Here is a 16,457-nt window from a genome sequence, read left to right as displayed (position 1 = left end):
CTGACTCCCTCTGGTAAGGCTTGGCTGCTTCTCTGGGTTCTATTTGGGATGCTGCTCTTCAGGTTCCTCTTGACTGAGCTCAGATGCCTTCTGTATTCTCTCACCAGCTCTACTGTAGACAGGAGCTATTTCCATTACCTGGGATTGAGTCTGTTTCCATATTGTATACAATTAAAATACTAGTTTGGGACAACTTTTTACCTACTTAATATTTTGGGTTTCCAAAGAAATGTCTTAGATTCTTCAATAAATGGACTATCTGCAGAGAAAAGCAAGTGGAAGCATCACATACTGATGTGGCTAAGAGGGTTCAGCTGAACTCAAGACTAGAGATACAGACAAGGTCCAGATATAATACTGAAAAGGTCAATGAAAGAGTTTGGACTTAACTAATGGACTTTGTAATTAGGTAATAAAATGCTTTATAAGAGCATAGAATGATATCATTGCATATCTTAACCCAGGATCCATACTCCTGGATGGGTAATTTCTTCTAAAGAACAATGTGAATGAAAGTCTTGCACAAATATTTCTGTCAATATCAGACAAATGCCAGTCAAGTTCATTATACTCTGGATTGAGAGGGTGTTGTCAAGAGAACTGAAAACCAGACCTTTGCCTCAATTCAGCTTTAGTCTTCATTCTCCAACTCACAATCTGGTGATTCTCTTAGCTTTTGTCAGCTGACAACTCAACATAGCTGATCATTTGAAGAAAAAATGAGTACTGAAACTCACAAGATGGGTGTGTCATAGGCTTCTTTTGAAACCCTAGATTGGAAATATGTTGTCTGCTCTATGTACAACAAAACTACAGATCATAATTACTATTCATTCAATTTGGGTTGTTCTTGAAACACATCATCAGCTAGCTTACCTAACGTGCACAAGAATATGCTGAATTAAAGAGGTATTTTAGCGTGTTGTGCTGTATTGAGTAGCAATGCATCTAAGAGGCTATCACAGTGTCTTTGTCCTAATATAAGAAGCAGAAGGATAGCAAGGGATCTGATATATGTATCCCCAAATATATATAAGCAAATACATTATATTATAGTAAACATATAACAGGTAAATATACTATATATGTAATAAAATGCAACTGATCTATGCCATATAAACTATAAATACTTATATATAGTTGTGGTGATATATTGTGTACCCCAATAAAGCTTACCTGGGGATCAGAGGACAGACCCAGCCACTAAATTAGACATGTCACACAGTGGTGGCATACACCTTTAATCCTATCACTCGGGAGGTAGAGATCCATTTGGAACTCTGAGTTCAAGGCCACACTTGGTTACATGAGAGAAACAGAACCAGACAGTGGTGACACATGCCTTTAATCCCAGGAAGTAATATGACAGGACACAGAAAAGTATATAAGGTGTGAGGAAATAGGAACTCGCTCTCTTGAGGCTGAGGATTTCATAGAGATAAGCTAATGGCTGGCTGTTCTGCTTCTCTGATCTTTCAGCTTTCACTCCAATATTTGACTCTGGGTTTTTTTATTATAAGACTCTTTAAGATTCATGTTACATATAGTATATAATGTTACACATTATATAAACACATGTATAATGTATTTACAAGTAGTATCTGAATTATCTATCTGAGCATATGCACATGTGTGTGTATATATATGTGTATATATATACTGTATTATACCATATATTTATGACATTTTAAACCTGCATCTCTTTACCTATAAAATGAGAATGCAAATGCCAATTTTAAAGATTCTTTTGAGGATTAATTGATTAAATCAATAGTGTGTCCAACATAAGGGATGGCATTGATGAGAAACATATTTGTCATCAATTCCTTTTCCCTCACACTTAAGGTTCAAAACCAAATATATAGAAATCATGTGGAAATTTCTGAGTAAGTATTACCTTCATTGGTTATTAGAGAGAAAAACACCAAAAATATACCTGTTTAGCATGTGCATGCATTTTCTTAAGTGTGTGGATACACATGTTTGTGGGTCTCTCTATGAAGATCCAAGGTCGATGTCAGGCTCCTCCTTGATAATTCACTTTGTTCTTTGAGGCAGGGTCTCCTGCTCAGACCCAGAGCTCACTAACAGTGGTAGTATAGTCTCACCAGGCAGCTTTCTCCTGGAATCATCTGTCTCTACCTTCTAAAGTTGGAATTATAGACAGGCTGCTATGGCCAGCTATCATCTACATGGGTTCTGAGGCTTTCAACTTTGGTCCTTTTACTTTCAACGTCTACCCAGTCCCAGGATAAGACAAGTGCAAGTGTCTAATTTATGTTCAGTAAACCAAAGCATCAAAAACAATTGTTTTTTCTGCTTCTACTTATTGAATACCATTTATCAGAATCCAAAATCATCTATATCTTATTCTCAACTTTCCATTGTGGGCATTGGTAGATCTTGACCTAGATACAATTATTTGTCTTTAGAAAAATTAATTTGTTTTGTGAAACTGGACCTTTTTCATATTTGCTTTCATTTTAGTTTTGGGATCCAGGTTGGCATATTCAAATATTTAAGAAGTGAGATCATAGCTGACTTGTATTCATGTGTGAGTGAAATGGATTATATTGATCTCCAAATTCTTTGATGTTCTTCCCCTTGAATCTGAGAAGTTTCCAAGACAGACAAAATAATTAGTCTAAAAATAATACTGTACTTGTTTCTAGGGTCAGTCCCTAAGAGAGGAGCTGTGTCTACTTCCTGCCTCCAGTTTACAGTAACCTGCATCCATCACCAGGTGAAAGTTTGATTATCCTAAGGTACCATGTGGGAGAGTTCCTCACAGAAGCTCCAGTTGACATTCCCATTTCCCCAGCCATCATTGATAAAGTCACAAATGTGAGTGCAGTCATGTGTCTTCTGTTCTTTGCTATGTCTGTTTATCAGGTAAGCACTAGTGGACCTCAACCAATCCATAGGAAGAGAAGGGCTGCCCAGAAGAGGCTCACTAGCTCTCACCATCCCCAAACGGAGATATTGTAAAATAGGGGTTGTAGCCACCAGGTTTGGAAATAGTTTGCTAAATAAGAATAGTCAGGACAATGGGTTCATGCAAGAGGAAGCAGAATGCGTCTTTTCTGTACTGGATATTGCCCTTGAGAGTTAGAAGGTTGCATCATGGTCTCCAGGTAATGAGAATGGACAATGAGATTTTGGGTGAAAAACACTATATTTTACCAACAAAGAAAACTGTTTAAGTATTTATTAACCATATTATACAAATCTGTAAATATTTCATTAATAATAATGTTTTGTCTCAAAAATATTTATTTTCTAGGAGATTATTATATCTGGTCCACACTCCTGATCATGAAGTTATGAATATGGTAAGTTAACATCATTTTTCTTACACCATAAAACAGTGGCTCTCAACCTTCCTATTGCTGTGACTCTTTCCTCATGTTGTGGTGACCCCCAACTACAAAATTCTTTTTGTTGCTACTTCATAGTTGTAATTTTGCTACTGTTATGAGTTGTAATGTAAAGATCTGTGTTTTTCAAAACTCTTAGGCGATCCCTATGAAAGGATCATTAGACCTTGTAGGGCTCATGACCCGCAGGTTGCTGTAAAAGATCTCCGACACAGCTGCCATTATAAGAGATTCCATATAATATTGTTTTCTGGTAACGCTGAAGTTCAGACATGAGTGACAAATTTGGTATTGCTTATAATACTTCTAACAACAATTTTCACACTTAGGAAATATATACTAAAGGACAGAAAGCGTGATAATTACTTATGCCAATTGAATGTTCAAATGTAGTAAAAGCAGTTGAGAGAATTGATCTATGACTTGTTGTGTAGACTCTACTTGATCAATGCCCCTCGTGTCCATCTGTAATTCTAATACTTCTTCACAATACACACTTCCCTGGGGTAGGAAGAAATAATTCCATGTATTCTTGGGGTTTAAACATGAATTTGAAGGGACTCAAACTCATGTTTCTGATGTTAGAATTTTTACCAGGTTTCAGATACATATTTTAGATAGCATAAAAACAAACAATGTTCTAATAACTCAAACGAAACTTTCCTCCAAATGACCCAGTGTGCCCCCCATATAATCATTCAAATCTATCAAACTAGAAACTTTGGAGTCACTTTTATCTCCCCATTTCCTCATTCTATAGATAATTAAACTTCAATTCCTGTGATTTCTATCTCGGAACCATTACTTCTAGCTCGCCTCTTGTCTCTCCTTCCATGCAATTATACCTGCATCATCTATCTCCTGTCCTGGACTGCAATCTCTCTCTTTCAAGGCAAGTCACTTCAATATTCGTTATTGAAAACTGTCTACGGAAAAACTAAGTCCAGCAAGAAAAAGGTTTCTTTTTAATGCAAGGCTAGAAAAAGCTATTTCCCATCCAAGCCAAAGGCAATTTTTCTGCATTGTGATTTAATTACTGTGAAAGCGTTGACTTTCTGTTATAATAGTTTCTCTATTAAGGTATACAGAGCTTACACAGAGCACAGTGAATCTCTAAAAATCAAGCTCCCTGCCATAACTACCACACAAAAGAAGAGCATTCCTGAAGACCCCTTCCATGTTCCCTCCCCACAGAGGCCCACTCACAGGACTTCTGTGAGTGTCCCTTGCTTCTTCCTGTTTTTGAACTTTGGGTAGTGGGAGAGAGAATGTGTCTGTCTTCTTTTGCTTAACTATAAAGCCCCTGTTTATTTTGTATGTATAGTAGTGATTTGTTTATTCTTATCATAATATGAACTGTATGGTGTTCAATTACATGGATATAGCACAGTTTATTAATCAGGTCCACCATTAATTGACATTTGAATTTTTGAGTCTTGGACTTCTTAAAAAGTGATGCTTGTAAACAATTTAACTTGACTTGATGAGCAAATATGAATTCAATTCTGTGGTATGTATCCCTAAGACAGCAATTATAAGGTCTAAGGGAATTTATATTTGTTGCCATTTCTGAATACTATCCCCAGGTTGTTAGATGGGTTCTGTACTCACTTCTAGCAGTGGTGTATGGGAATATTTTTTCATTCAAATTTTGGTACCACTTAGTGTCCTCAGTATGTTCAATAATAACTATCTAGTGAACACAGAGTTTTATTCATTATGCTTTTAATTTGGTCTCTTTGATGACCAATTTGTTTAACTGTTTTCCTATGTTAATTGGCAAGAGAGAGCCATTTTTTTTCTGTAAAATTCCAGTTCAAACATTTTAAAAATTTTGTTATTGTATTGAGACAAGGTTCACTATGCAGTCTTAGCTGGCTTGGAAACTCCCATGTAGACCAAGCAGGCCTCTAACTTAGGGTTCTCCTTCTGCCTCTGTTTCTCAAGTACTGAGATCATGCCAATGCACATTTCGTACATTAAAAATATTTAGCTTATTTCTGGGCTTAGTATTGTAAATATTTCTGTATTTGTTTGGTACATGATTCCTTTGCTGATATATGTATGTCAAGAAACACTTTCTACTATGGTATGTCTTATTGTTTTTGGAATCAGTTGATAAATACAGGCTTTTGATAGTAGAGTGGGCAAATTTATCAATGGTTGTCATTTTGTTTGGAATCTTACAAAATAATCTGCATAGCAGATAGATGCTCTTGAGTAAAATACTTATTTCAATTTTAATGTGGTGAAATGTGGGCCACCTGGATTGAACTGAGCATGAAGGGAAGTATGAACAAAAGTGCAGATTTTTGTTGTTGCACAGGAATAGCCAATGGGCCTAATACAAATCATTGGAAAGATTGCCTCTTATCTTCTGCCATACACTGTTATCTCTTTATAACTCAGGTGACATTGCATCTGTGAGTCACTCCTTTATTCTGTTCCATTAATTTTTATTTTATTGTATCAATCTGCCTAGGCAACCTTGTCATACAGCTCTCCTTGAGTCATTGTAACGTAAGTTTTCAAGATCACACAGGCTATCCTTTTAACTTTTAGATTTGTAAACAAGTATTTAGAATATGATAACAAAATTTCACAAAGCTTCATGGAGTTTGTTTGTAGAGCTTTGAAATATGGATCAATTTAGAAAAAATATTTATCTTTAAAATATCAACTCTTCCGGTCCATGAACCTAGAGCATTTTTCCTTCCTTTAGGGTAGTGGTTCTCAACCTGTGAGTCATAACCCATCTGACAAACTTCTATCTCCAAAAAATTTATATTATGATTCATAATAGTAGCCAAATTACAGTTACAAAGTAACAGTGAAAATAATTTTATGGTTGAGGGTTACCACAACACAAGAAGCTGTATTAAAGGGTCACTATTGCTAGGAGTCTTAGCTAGGGTATCCTTGTAGATTCCTGGGGGTTTCCCTGGTGCCAGGTTTCTCCCTAACCCTGAAATATTCACCCCCCATCAAGACATCTCTTTCATTACTCTTCACGTCCATCCTGCCCCCAACCCACCTAAGTTATTGCTGAGAAAAATCCAAGGTATAAAAGACAAGAAAATGATTGAGAAATAGAAAAATCACATGTACAAACAGAAAAGAAACAGCTTTATTGTTTTGTTTGTTTGTTTGTTGTTTTTGTTTTGCTTTGGGGAGCCCAAGCTTTTTTGGATTATTCTTTTAAATGACAGCCCTAGATCTGGGAGCAGAGTTGTTCAGACTCACTACCTGGCTCCCATTCCCTCTAAAAGAGTGAATAATAGTTCAAAGTTAGGCTTCCAAGGGCTGAGAATATAGTTCAATTGTAAAGCACTTTCCTGATATATATGAATGAGACCATTGCTTCAATTTCCAGCAGAGTGTGTGTGTGTGTGTGTGTGTGTGTGTGTGTGTGTGTGTGTGTCTGTCTGTCTGTCTGTCTGTGTCTGTGTGTGTGTGTGTATGACTAAACATTCTTCTAGGATTGGAGCAATCTGAAGACTTTAGCATCATGCTCTTTCAGTTGACAGTGTATATAAAAAAATCTATTCAAGATTAGGAAAAAGAGAGGCATGAAGGAAATGATGTCTCTTTTGTTACTGTGTACATTTTCCACATGGATGATTGCCAGGTCAAAGGGTGATTGACTCTGTGGGTCTTGTACATCCTATTTTCATAATTGCGTCCCCAGTTAGAGTCATACAAATGAGATCCAGACTCTAGCATTTACCATTCTATGTCCATTGTAACAGAGGTTAAAGAACAATGCCTGTGGACTAAGGCTGCCATTTCTGTTGGTCCTTATGCAAAGAAAAGGAAGGAACAGTGAGCTGTCTCTATTTTCTACTCTGCAGTAGCCATCTGAATCACAGATATATTGAGACAATAAAGTATGTACATGCTCACACACATGTGTGCACAGATTACTTAAAGACTAATTTTTAATTCCCCTTTCACTTCCACCATATAATCCATTTAGTCTACACTGAGCTTTCTAATTTAAAAAGACCTCATTTGGTAAATCTGCTGAGTTAATATCACAGAGAATCAGTTTCTGATAATAAAATGTTAACATGAAGGGAAATGCAAGGGACTCACTGTACTTGCAGGCAATGTAAGAACAAAATATAAATCATTCACAGCCATATGTAGAAGATAAATTAGAAAAATATTTAAGCATCACTTAAGTGTGATGATGCTATTGGTTTGTTGTTGTTGTTTTTTTGGCAAAGTCTCCTGTAAAGCAGGCTGGTCTCAAATTCACTGAAGAGAATCTTGAAATTTTGATCCTCCTGCCTCAGCTTGCTGAGTGCTGAGGTTATTGGGATGAGTAATCATCTCTGACTCAGTGTGGTTATGTCATTTCTTCACCATAAAACATTTCCATGCTGTTTTCGGTTTCTTAAAAGTTGGGTTCTCAGAGAGAGATGAATAAGAGCAAGATGAAAGAAAATGATACTGACTTTGAAAACAGTGTTTAGATGCTGGAAATAATGTAGTTAATCTCTTGGACATAGGCTGAGGTAGTCAGAACCATCTATTTCTACACAGTGCTCTTGTGACAGAGCCACAGATAGAATAAAGATTTGATTTTTGTATCTATTGAGGACTCATTCCCAATTTACTCACTGAGGATCTTATTCTGAAACATATTTACAAGAGGACCAATAAAGACTAGTTGCTATCCAGTCAAACCACTCAGTACATCCAGACCAATGCTTCCTTTGCTGTTCGACAAGACATATTGAGCAAAGTATGACTTTTCTACTTAATGGACAAATAATATGAAGATTACAGTATAAGATTACTGGTCACGGACATGTCTCTAATTACAGCTGAGCTTTAGAACAGATGATCATAATACAAGTGATGTGGACCACATAGCCAGTGTAACATTGCAAAGCTCCCCATGGATTAGCAGGTATTTAGGAGTGGTGAGAATGAAGGGACTAGGCTTACATAAAAGCACCTGTAGTTCCGAATCCCTGTGACATACCCGACAGATATGTAAACCGTATCGGCAAACCCAATCTCCATCGAAAAGAGAAGAAGAACCCCAATGCTCACAAAATTATGAATTGCCCAGAGCCAATTCCAGCACAAAATGTATCCCTGTGGAATGATGTTGATTTTTTGCTCACAGTAGACTGTTGGTTCCCCAGATACTGTAAGAGCAAACATGTGAGAAGCAGGACAGGTAGTTCTCTGATCAGACATGGTATTCATCTTAGTAAAACCGGTGTGAGGGAACACGAAATTAATTTTGTTAATTCCATATGTGAAAGTAAGATGAGCCATCTAATATGAGTCCCAGCTGTAGAGGCTGAAATACAGGGCCGCATGATGGGTCATTTGATGCTTAATGTACATCACCATCATTGCATCACTAGTATGGCATGGATAGTGCTTCCGTCCTGAGTAGCACACACTGGGGAGTTCTAAAGCATGCTGAAGCTTGGCTTTTGCCTCCCTCCTTATTTAATAAGTTCTGCACATACACAGGAGATTAGCATCTTAAACCTTTGTACGACCAAGACTGTGCACAGCTGATCTCGGGTGCAGGCCACGACTCTGCAATGTTGGCAACTTTTTCAAATCACCTAGGAAAGTTTAAAAATCCCAATGTAATTTGTGTCCTATCCTAAATCAATAGAATCAGAGTGGGACAGTTCAGTATCTAAGTATTTGTTCAAAGGTGCCCAGATAAGTCTGTATTTTGTCCTGGGTTCAGAATTGCTGATAAAGGTTTTAAGATTCACATAGTCATTTTCCTCTGTAAAAACAGGTTTTCTTGGTTCTTGGGAAGCAACTTCACACATATGCATTCAAATACACACACACACACACACACACACACACACACACACACACACACACACACACTTGTACTCCTTTATCATGCATTGGAGGACAGAATTGAAAAGACGCTATCATTCAAGAACTAGGGAGATGACTCAGTAGTTATGAGCACATAGTTTTCTTCCAGGGGACTCAGGTTCAGTTTCTATGATCCACATGGTAGCTCACAACCATCTGTAACTGCAGGGGACCTGATGCCCTCTTCTGACCTCTGCAGACATCAGGCATGGAAGTGGTGCTCAGACATGCATGCAGACAAAACGCCCATGCACATAAAATGAAATAAAAAAAAATCTTAAAAAAAAAGAATTGATGGTGAAACTGTGTTGGACTTGAATGTTTCCATCAGAACTCTAGCATCAGCAAATGTTAGAAAAGGCACTGGAGATTTTTTTATAATTTGTAGAACGAGGGCCGATGGCCATCACATCAGGTTCTGTGAGTGGGAATCTCTCCTCTAGGAGAGACTGTCATTCAGCTGCTCAAATCCTAATGTGCTCGAAAATGCTGATAACGCTAGATTGTCTTTTTCTTTTCCACAGAGTTAGTTATGAAACATCTAAAAGCCATGCACAAGACAAAAGAGAGCTAGCTTCTAATTGCCCTGTTGAAGCATTTTGGCAACTCCGTCTATAACTGTCAGAATTTGAAAGTCAGCAATTCCCGGATGTGTGGAATCGTTATGTTCAAGGATTGTGTCGCTGCACTTGCAAAGGCCGAGTAGATTGTGAACAAATGAGAGACTAAATCAGATATTTTGCTGGTGTGTGTACCAAACACACCACTGAGTCTTTTAAAGGCCTTTTTATGTGTATAATCTAATCTTGACCACAATTCTGTAACACAGAAACTTAACATGTGTTTTAAAGATTGAAATGAATTAATGCTCAAAATCACACAGCTGCAACCTGCTAACAGAGGTCATTTGCTCCCTTAGGTGAGTTCTCATCAGCATCTGTCCTTATCAGGATTTTTTTGTTCTTACATTGTCTGTCTGTCTGTCTGTCTGTCTGTCTCTCTTTCTCTAACTAACATTTAAGAATGGTCATATACATCTTTGGCTTTTGTTTTTGTTTTTGTTTATCTTCTGACAGGAGCTCATGTAGTCCAGGCTGGCCTCCCACTTGCCAGGTAGTAAAGGATGACCTTGAAATTCTGGCATTCCTCTTTCTTCCTCAGTGCTCAGATTATAGAAGTGTACCAACATTCTTGTTTTATGTACTGAGGTTTGAAAGCAGGGCTTTGTACATGGTACAAAGAACCCTACCAACTGAGCTACAACCCAACCCATTGACAAATCTGTGCAGTTGATTGCAAATGGATGATTTGGTCCTCAATAACCCAAAATCAAGAGACTGTGGCTTCCTGCTGACTTCTGCTGGACCGGTTCCTATGTCGTTTCTGTGGCTCTTCCTAAGATGTATCACTGCAGATTTCCCCTCAGTAAATACAGAACACACCTCTTCGCAATTGACCAACAGTGAGAAAGTGTCTGCTTCCCCATATCCTTAACAGCATTTGTCATTAATTGTTTCCTTGATCTTAGCCATTCTGAGGGGGTGAGATGAAATCTCAAAGTAGTTTTTATTTACATTTTTCCTAATTGCTAATGATATAGAATGCTTTATAAGACATTTCTTAGTCATTTTTATTTCTTCTTTTGAGAATTATCTGTTCAGATTTATCACATGCACACACACACACACACACACACACACACACACACACACACAAGATTCTAATTCTGACTCTCTGGGCTTCCTTTCCACTCAGTTCATTATTTCCTTTGCTGTACAGAATGTCCCTCCTGTCATTTGCTGGCCTTAATTCCTGGGCAAATAGAGTTCTACTCTGAAAGAGCCTTTCTTGTGCCTATCTTGAAAAGCACTATTTAAATGCAGTTTCTGCATTTCAGGTTTGACATTGTGGGTGGTTTTTTTTTTAATCAATTTTGAATTAAATTTTGTGCAAGGTGATAGATATGGGTCTAATTTCATTCTACATGGGGATGTCCAATTTTCTTGACGTCATTTGTTGAAGATGCTGTCTTTTCTCCAGTGTGTGTTTTGACGTCTTTGTTAAATATCAGATGGCTGCAGGTATGTGCACTCCTGATTGGGTCTTTTGTTTTGTTCCTTTGGTGTATATGTGAGTTTTATGCCAATACCTTCATAGTTTTATTGTTATAACTCTGCAGTATATCTTTAAATCTGGACCTTGTTTCGTTGCTGTTGTTTTGTTCAAGGTTGCTTTGGCTCTCTGGAGTCTTTTGTAGTTCCATGTGTGTTGTACGATGCTCTGTGCTGTTTCTATGAAGAATGTTGAGGGGACTTTGTATCTGGATATCTACTTTGATGATTTTATGTTTTCCAGGATCCATAACTAGGAGAGCCAAAGCCAAGCACCACTGTAAAGCAAGGCATAGAAAAGGTTAACACTTATTTTGAGGAGGTCCTTTATTTATTAGTTCAGCCTTAAAAAAAAAAAAAAAGAAATGGTCAGAAAAATTTAAGCTAGTCAAAGCATCAAATAAATATTTCTGTGAGGCAAAAGGTAAGTAATCCATGTCCCACATGTTCAACATAGCAATATTTCACCCATGCAGCCTGCAGTTTGGAAGCATCAGCAGACAATGGCTATGGTGGGGACTTAATGGTGTATAAGTGCTGCCTACAATAACTCTGTCTCTTTACACTTTCTATGGTCTTAGGTATGCACAGAAATACATCATGGAGGAGGAGGAGGCTCCTATTGAAGGCTAATAAGGGCTCTTATTGAAGACTGTGACTTTGGAGAGGGAGTAAGTTTGTTCCAGAAAGATTATAACCCATGGATTCACAAAGAAACCTCCCCAGTGTGGGTGGAGACTGGACACTCTTGAGAAATGCCTCTTTACTCCTCTTTACCTATCCCCATGCTGTTTAGTGTCCTACTAACAATACAAAAATATTATCATATTATCTGCTGCTCAAGAGACCAACATGAGTCTTACAGGTCTAAAGGGAAGATGTTGTTGGGGCTTTATGTGTTTCTACAGTGCTTGGGGCAGTGTATGCCTTGGATCGTCTAGCTCAGAGAGAATGTGTTTATGTCTTGGCTAGTGGCCTCCCTCAATTTTAAACACTTGGAAAAGCTCATTAACCTTTATCCATAGTCACTCTTCCCTCTAACCACAGCCTGCAGGGATGGTTAAGTTGGCCCTCTTGAGTCATTCAAAACCATCTATCCATCCCAGGGACTTTGACTCAATCTGCAAAGGCCCCAGTTAAGGTCAACATACCTACATATCTCGGAAATGAAGATGTAAATAATTTTGGGGAAACAGTGATCATTATTCTACACACAATATTCACTCTTTATCTAGTATCCTTTAGCTTTCTCTCTTTGAAAACATTTCCATATTTATGGTGATATGTGAAAAAAACAGACATTTGCTGCAGCCAAAGATGGCATAATTGATAAAAGAAACTAAAGATCTGCACGAGTTTCTGTGATTTAGAAGTGGGAACTTGAGAAGTTTGAAAAATCCTGAGTGTAGATCAGCTGTAACCCACAGACAGATAAAAAGTGAAGGAAGGCCAAGAGCCAAGTGTTTCTCAACAAGGGAGAGCCATCAGGAGCCCTGGAAGGGGAAGAGTAAACTCGTCCGAGCTCCGTTCTTGGTCTCTGAGTTGCTGGGGGATAGAGCAGTCTACTTTGCTTTGTGGATGGTGAGTTGTAATTTCATGGTGGTCCTCCATGCTTAGAAGCTTGAGCTCCAGAGTAACACCTAGAGGGAAATTAAAGAAGGTTTGAATTATGGAGAAACCAAATCTCTGTTTTCTTTTTTCAAGCTTATGTCTTCAAACCACACTTGTAAAATCATCATGTGCACTCTGGAGTATTCAATACTAAGCACATCTTCATGCATACACACAGAGAGAATAAAGTTAGATGAGTCCGTAAGAGGTCCCTACTCATTGTCATACTTCCTGGACATTTTATGTCTTTTACTATCCTCATTTTGTTATGAGTTACATATCGGTAGATTTCTATTTTACAGATAAATCTCAAGGAATACAACATTTGAAAAGTAGCAGTGAGAGACTTGAATTGCAGTCTCCAAAGCCCTAACTTCCTCTTTGCCCACAATGAGTAGGCAACAAAGCATATGTCGGTGGCATATTTGCCATGTTTTGAAACAAAGAGGTAGGCAATGATTCTCATTTACTAGTTTTCTTTAATGTTCTTAAATTTTTAAGAACAGTTCTAAGGTATAAAATATAATAAATGCTAGCTATCAGTATTCACAGTATTGATTAAAATTACAGCTAAAGCTGTTATTCCTGCTCATTAGAAAATGATTTTCTGTTTGTACTCATCCATCTATTTTATACTCCATGTATACAAGGGAACAACCCTCATGTAAAGGGCCCCAAGTGAGTCTGCAAAGTACAAAGGACATGGATCTGGCTTCAGGGACCATGTAGTATAGCAAATGATCAGGCACTTAAATCAATAGCTGAAACAAAGGTCAGCTCTGCTCATTGGGCCAGGACATGGGTATAAACTTAAAAGGATGTTCCTTCTGAGGTGTTCAGTGTAGCTAGAGTTTTCCTATCACATTTCAGTACAAATAAAATATCACCATAGTTCAGGGAATGAATAATATAGAACTTACCTAGTCACCAGCTACGTCTGCTTCACAAGAGCTGGAGAAAACAAAACAGGGAATGGAGATGGAGCCAGTCATGGGCAGAAGCTAGCACTGACATATGCAGATGGCTGATTCATGACATTCTCTGGGGTTCCCATTGCCCACATGCCACAGTGAGTCATGATTAGTTAAGCTTAGCAGAGAAAATTTCAGATCACAATAATATTTTGGGTTTAGTTGGTTGCCAAAAATATGATCATTCTCTACAGGTAAAACTTACATAACAAATAAATTATAAAGATGATTCTTACCTTCAAAGCTGGCTGTCTCTGGAGTCTTTATTTATGCCGTGACTCATAAGAGACTGAGTGACAGACAGGAGTGTATCTGTTTCTCTAACTCTTGGATGTAAGTCGATCCTATGACTTTCATTGGCTGAAAGATTGGTACGGTGGAGCACCTGTAAAGGTCAGAGGATGACTTTGTGGAGTCAGTTCTCTTCTTCCAGCTTTTAGTGGCTTCCAGGGACTGAACTCAGGTCTCCAGGCTTGCTCAGCAAATACTTTTGCTCGCTGAGAAATCTTACTGGTCCCATGTTAAATGTAAAGATGGCAAGAAGAGACCAGGAGGATTGCCACAAGTTCAGGTCAGCTTGCGGTACAGATTGAGACCCTACCTCACACAACAATACAGAGGAAAAAGAGATGCAGTTTATTACCTGGTGGTCATAACTTAATAAAATTGATTTTGCATGTCTGTACACATGTACTATGTGAGTATATGTGTGTTGCATGTGAGGTGTGTGTATAGGAGGATGTCTGGTGTCCTGCTCTATCATTCTCTACCCAATTACCCTGAGACAGAGTCCCACTATACCTGACATTGGGCTGGGCAACAGCAAGCTTGATTCTCCTGTCTCTGCCCTTTCACAGTCCTGGGGCTAAAGGCATGCCAGGCCACCCCAGTTTTTAGGTGGTTGCTAGAGGCTGAATGAAACTCAAGTCCTTATACAACAAGTGCTTTCATCCACTGAGCCATCCCCCTAGGCTCCAAAATTGATAGATTTTTAAAATTCAGTTTCTTCCCCAACTTCTAATAGCAGGCCAACTTAGATGAGTAGTTCTGGTGTGTTAATTAGGAAGTGATGTTATTAAAGGAAAGACCAGGAATTAGCATGTGGCTAAGATGCCTTCAGATTCTTAATGGAAACTGGTTCTGCTTTCCTCTTTTCTAAAACTGGGATCTGAACACAAATGAGTTTCATCTAGAAGGGAACTCCAAAGCCATTATATCCTTTCTGATGACACAAGTAGCAGAAATCAAACACCTGGGTATAAATAGACCACCTAGACCTCTGTTTTCCAGGGCTAGCTGATGAGTGACACATGGTGGTTAGATGGTGTCTCAGCTACATGGAGAGCTGAGCTTTAACTTATGGCTTCAGACTCTTTAGTCCTTATTGAGCATGAAAACTAAAAAGAGAGAGTCCATGATGGTTATTCTAAGTGTTGTTTTAACTAGATTGGAAGATACCAGAGGAGAACATTTGGCTGAAGAAAGATAATACATCTAATTTCAGACCATAAGTTTCAAGTGCCTAACAGTCTCCAGTTGTAACTGTCCAGTGGGTCATGGAAATGGACTTTGAAGCTTCAATACAAGTCATCATGTGATGTGATGTGTCAAGCTCATGATGATATGGGTGTGGAAAGACAACAGGAGATGAATAAGATGGGGAAGACGGAATGGTTAATATGCATTTCAAACTTGTTTCTTGCACAATTTGATTGATTTTATTCAGCTATCAAGAAGGATGAAATTCTGTCAGCTTCAGGAATTTAGGAATTTGGATGGATGCTGAGACCATTAAATTCAGTAAAATTAGCCAGAATCAGAAAAGTAAATATCACACTTCCTCTCCCATATGGCTCTATTGCACACACACACACACACACACACACACACACACACACATGTTTACATATGTTCATTAATACATTCACATTTGACAGGAAAGTAGATGTGAGACTGCCTGGGGGAAGAAGGGGACTAGTGAGAGAGGAGGAGAGTGAAGGACAGAGTGGAGTGTGGGAGTGAGTATGGCCAAAGCACATTGTCTGCTTGAATGAAAGCATCCTCAGGAAGCCATGACTATGTATGAATTCACGCTAATAAAAAGCAGTTGTGTGATTTAAGGAAACAAGAAGACTTAAAACTGTGTTCTTTGCATATTTTGTGTCCTAACTACATTAAATGTCTTCAGCACCACCTCCTTCCTTCTTATCCCGTGCTCTAGGACAAGGGAAGAAGCAGTTTGGGGAGGAGAACATAGGTACTGTATTTTATTTTTCCCTTGTTCAAAAGAAATAACTTATCCAGCACAGGGGAAAGGAAGTGGGCTGGAGGTGTCAGTGCAATGATGGTAGGTCTCTGCTCTATGAGGTAGGGGTTAATAACATCACGGTATGGAAGTAGTATCTGGCTTCAGTATTATGTTAGGATTTGGTCTTGTTTAGTACATGTATATGTACCCTACACTGACCAGCCATTCTGCTCATCTGCTTGGAGTGTAAATGTTCTATGTAGAA

The 16,457-nt window shown here is 38.3% G+C and overlaps 1 long non-coding RNA gene across 1 annotated transcript; it reads left to right on the top strand.

Moving 5' to 3' along the window:
• Positions 1-3,268: 3,268 nt before the first annotated feature.
• Positions 3,269-12,193, top strand: LOC131910321 (uncharacterized). The gene is made up of 2 exons (XR_009379099.1): positions 3,269-3,332; positions 11,944-12,193. It is a non-coding gene; the product is annotated as an uncharacterized LOC131910321 (long non-coding RNA).
• The last annotated feature ends 4,264 nt before the right edge of the window (positions 12,194-16,457 follow it).

This window comes from Peromyscus eremicus, chromosome 5 (genome assembly GCF_949786415.1).
Source record: "Peromyscus eremicus chromosome 5, PerEre_H2_v1, whole genome shotgun sequence".
In the NCBI taxonomy this organism is placed as follows: domain Eukaryota; kingdom Metazoa; phylum Chordata; class Mammalia; order Rodentia; family Cricetidae; genus Peromyscus; species Peromyscus eremicus.
This window is presented reverse-complemented; position numbering and strand designations above follow the sequence as displayed.